The sequence below is a fragment of the Arvicola amphibius genome, chromosome 8, assembly GCF_903992535.2.
Source record: "Arvicola amphibius chromosome 8, mArvAmp1.2, whole genome shotgun sequence".
Lineage (NCBI taxonomy): Eukaryota > Metazoa > Chordata > Mammalia > Rodentia > Cricetidae > Arvicola > Arvicola amphibius.
This window is the reverse complement of record NC_052054.1, coordinates 77,092,201-77,097,220: the sequence shown is the minus strand read 5'-3', so window position 1 is coordinate 77,097,220 and position 5,020 is coordinate 77,092,201.

Sequence of the window (5,020 nt, the reverse complement as noted above, 5' to 3'; positions counted from 1 at the left end):
AAAAAAAAATTAATGCCGGGCATAATGCTCTGTAATTGCAGCATTCAGTAGATGCCTGCTTCAGCTGCATAGTGGGTGAAGGCCAGGATAGGCAAGACAGAAGGGTGGGAGAGGGAGGGGAGAAGGGAGAGGAAGGGAGGAAGGAAAGGAAGACTAAATAGAAGTAAAAGCAGGCCAGGGAGCAGTAGCAGCAGGGGCTCCAGGCCAGGCATCAGGAAGGCCATAGACAAGGCCTACAAGGCTTGGGGATTAAAGGAAGGGGCTGGAGCCTGGGACTACAGCCTGGGAAGCTGCTATATAGGGTTTGAGCCTAAAGAGCACCCCAGCTCCAGGTGCTAAGCCTGGCTTGGGAGTCCCCTATTGCCAGGAGAAGGAAGAATCCAGACTAGTCAGGGTTGCCCTGGGGATGGCACTGAGCTTCAAAAGCAACCAGATCTTGAATTGGGGAGGTGAAGAAACCGAGAAGCCAAGAATTAGAGGATGAAGTAGACAAACGCGAGGACGTGTCTTTCCTGACACAGCTGGCTCGGTGACCAGGCCTATGCATGATGGAGGCTGACGCCAAGTGATCCGTGTCAGCAATGTGACGGGCTGACAGCAGAGAAGCTGGGATCTCACGTTCATGGCTGTGCTTCAGTCAGCAGTGTTACCGTACTCTGCTACATTTAACACCATGCCAAAAGATTTGCACAGATAGTTTTTGAGGACTTCCCTGGTTTGACATGAGTTCCTGTTTAGAGGAAGGCAAATCAAAGTAAGCCCCAGCCAAACCAATAGATGAGCATTTCCCATGAGCTGGGACCACAAACCACAACGGTTCCTCATCTCTGTGCCACAGTGGCTTTAGCAGCAAGTCCAGGGCTGTTCCTGTAGAGGCCAGGTTAGCATGACATCACAGTATTCCTTGACTGAAGAATGTACAGTTGCCTAGCACGTATGAAGCCCTGGGCTCAAACCCCAGTACCATGGGGGGGGGGGGCAGACTTAATGAAATTTTAAGCCAGGAACAGTGAGTGGCACATGCACTATAATCCCAGCATTTAGGAGATGGATTCAGAAGGAACAGTGGCTTTTCTTGGTTGTGAACTTGATTACACCTGGAATTAACTAAAAGCCAAGAGGCTAGGTACACCTGGGGAGGATTTTTGTTTTTCTTTTTGGTTTTTTGAGACAGGGTTTCTCTGAGTAGCTCTTTCCTAGAACTCGCTCTTATAGACCAGGCTGGCCTTGAACTCACAAAGATTCACCTGTCTCTGCCTCCTGAGTGCTGAGACTAAAGGCATGCACCACTACCCAGCTGAGGGCTTTTTTTTTTTCTTAATTAAAACATTTATGGTGGTGCATACCTTTAATCCCAGCACTTGGGAGGCAGAGGCAGATGGATCTCTGTGAGTTCGAGGCCGATCTGGTCTACAGAGTGAGTTCCAGGACAGCCAGGACTACACAGAGAAACCCTGTCATGGAAAAAAAAAATTATTATTTTAAGTGGAAAGACTAATTTTTAATCCAGATCTTTTGAAGTGAAAAAATCCACCGTTAATCTGGGCCACACCTTCTGCTGACAGTCTCTATAAAGGACAAGAAGATAGAAGCTTGCTCTTTGCCTGCTTACTGTCCCTCTTCTGGCAAGTCTATTCCTTCACTGCCATTAGAACCAACTTCTTTGGAATTCTGGTGTATATTGAAGACCAGCTGAGACATCCAGCTGTTTTCATGAACCTGTTGGTAGCCATTGTTGGGGACTTGCTAGCCTTCCTAATAAATCTCTCTCTCTCTCTCTCTCTCTCTCTCTCCCCCCCCACACACACACATTCTATTAGTTTTGAATCTTGACATAGTAACTTTGAGACCAACTGGGTTTCAGAAAACCCTGTCTTAAAAGCAGAAGAGGGGCCAGGCAGTGGTGGAGCACACCTTTAATCCCAGCACTCAGGAGGTAGAGGCAGGCAGATCTTGGCCAGCCTGGTCTTCAGAGGGAGTTCCAGGACAGCTAGGACTACACAAAGGAATCCTATCTTGAAAAATCAGGAAACCAGAAAGAGGGACTAGAGAGATGGCTCAGTGGGTAAGAGTATTTTTTGCCGAGGATCCAGCACCCACATCAGGTGGCTCACAACTGCCTGTAACTGTAGCTCCAAGGGATCTGATACCCTCTTTTGGCATCTGCAGACAGTACATTCATGTAATCAGCAATCCCACACATAAACACACACGTGTACATAACTTAAAAATAAAATCTTGTTTAAAGAAAAGAAGTGGTGCCGGGCGGTGGTGGCGCACGCCTTTAATCCCAGCACTCGGGAGGCAGAGGCAGGCGGATCTCTGTGAGTTCGAGGCCAGCCTGGTCTAGAAGAGCTAGTTCCAGGACAGGCTCTAAAAAAGCTGCTGAGAAACCCTGTCTCGAAAAACAAAAAAAAAGAAAAAAGAAAAGAAGTGGTAAGAAAGTAGCTCAGTGGGTGAAAGCACTTGCCACCACACTCGACCAGCTCGGTGTGAGGACCACAACGCCAACTCCAGCACATGACACAGCGGTGCTTTGACTCAACAACCCCCACCCAGAGACGTGGTGGTGGGACAACAAAAATAACAAAGAAAACCTATAACCTCCAAATGAAAAACACTTAATGAGAAGTGGTGGCTCCTGCCTAGAATCCCCAGCCTGTAGTCTATGTCCTAGGAGGGGGAGGGCAGAGGAGGCTCAGTCTCAAGGTCAGCCTCCACTACCACCCAGGACAGCTTGGTGAAACAGTCTGCCTGTGTGGCACACCCCACTTCAAATGCCACCACAGTGACGTCCAGCAAGTATGTGAGGGAGTCAGGAAAGTGGAGGGCAGGAGACGTGCATAGAAGGCTGCGCGACGGGTCTGTGAGGTAACTGTCTGTTTTTCCTTTGTTTTCTAATTTTTATTTCTTATTTTGTTTTGGGAGGTTACAAAGGTGGAGGGCAGGTATGCAGGGACTAGGAAATGAGTGGGATTGGGGTGAATGATATGAAATTCCCGAAGACTCAACACAAAATTATGTTAAAACAGTATGTGCTAGAAAATTTAAAAAAGGATTTTTTGTTTTATTTGTTTTTTTGGTGTGTGTGTGTGTGTGTGTGTGTGTGTGAGAGAGAGAGAGAGAGAGAGAGAGAGAGAGAGAGAGAGAGAGAGAGAGAGAGAGAGAGAGAGACAAGGTTTCTCTGTGTGACAGTATCAGCTGTCCTGGAATTAGCTCTTGTAGACCAGACTAGCCCCGAACTCACAGAGATCCGCCTGCCTCAGCCTCCCGAGTGCTGGGATTAAAGGTGTGCGCCACCGCCACCCGGACATAAAGAAGGATTTAAAAGATGTTTAAAAACTGACAGCTGGTACACTTGCTAGCATTGTTAGCATGTGCAAGACACTAGATTTGATCCCCAGCATTAGAAGAAAAATAAACAGAAAAGTTCCCTTTGGAGCCCACACCTGGTTCAAGCTAGATGCAGGACCCAGAGGCTGGATAGCCCAGAGATCAAGGACAAAACCAAACATGACTGGGAAAAAAAAAAGTCAATTAAATGATCCTTAATGATATTCTGCTATACTAATAGATTGGTACCTATCCAATAGTCATCAGAGAGGCTTCCTCTGGCAGCTGATGGGAGCAGATGCAGAGACCACAGCAAACACTAGGCAGGGGAACCCCAAAGTAGGGGAGGAAGGATTGTAGGAGCCAGAGGGGTTGGGTTGAGGACACCATGAGAACACAGTCCACAGAATCAACTAAGCAGAGTTTGTAAGGGCTCACAGAGACTGAAGCAATAATTGCAGACCCTGGAATAGGTCTGAACTGGGTCCTCTGCATATGTTATGGCTCTGTAGCTTGGTGTTCTCGTGGGACTTCCAATAGCGGGAATGGGGGGGGGCCATCTCTGTTGCCTATGACTGGGACCCTTTCCCTCCTACTGGGTTGCCTTGTCCAGCCTTGAGAGGGTTTGTCTTATTGAGATTTGTTATACCATGTTTGGAGCAATATCCTTGGAAGGTCTATCCTTGTTTTTGAAGGAAAACAGAGGAGTGGACCTAGGGGAGAAGAGAGGTGAGTTGGGGGGACTGGGAAGAGTGGAAGGAGGGGAAACTTCGGTTTGTATATAATGTATGAGAGAAGACTATATTTTTCTTTTTGGTTTTTCGAGATAGGGTTTCACTTTGTAGTCCTGGCTGTCCTGGATATTGCTCTATCTTCTCTCTCTCTCTCTCTCTCTCTCTCTCTCTCTCTCTCTCTCTCTCTCTCTCTCTCCCTCCCTCCCTTTCTCCCCCATCTATCTATAGATCAGGCTGGCCTTGAACTCACAGAGATCCGCCCCCTGCCTCTGGGATTAAAGGCACACATCACCACCACTTGGCGAGAGATTATCCCCAAGCCTCAGTCTCCTGGAGGCTGGAATTATACACATACCCACTCCACCAGGCGCCTCTATGCAGTTAATTAGAACTGTTCCCCACCCTGTTCTTCCCATTCGTTCTCCATCGCTGCCAACAGCAGCCATGCCGTTCTCATGGCCAGCCATCTTCCTGGTCATTGCCCCACCTCAAGGCCTTTGCCTTTGTCTGTCTTTCTGTCAGAATGTTCTTCTGAAGTTTGAAAAATTACCTCTTCTTATCCCCAGTTCACCCAATGGTGTCACATCAAAATCTTCTGACTATACAACGACAGTGGTACTGGCCAAGCTTCACCCCTCGGCCCTGTTTCTTTGGGCAGCACCATCTCAGGACAGCTGAGAGGCTGTTAGTAGTTGACCCATGCCTGTAAATTGCTTCAGTCCAGAGGTCGAGGCAAGGGAATCCTGAGTTTGAAGTCAACCTGTGCTACCCAGTAACACACTGTCTCAAAAAGAAAGGAGAGAGAAAAAGGCCAATGGAGTATTAATGTAAAGCCTGGGCCAGTTTCTTGCAGCACACAAAACCCTGGAATGGTGGCATAGGCCTATGCTGCCACAAGTCTCAAGGTAGAGATTATAAAATTAGAAACTCAAAGTAGGGGTAGAAGACATGGC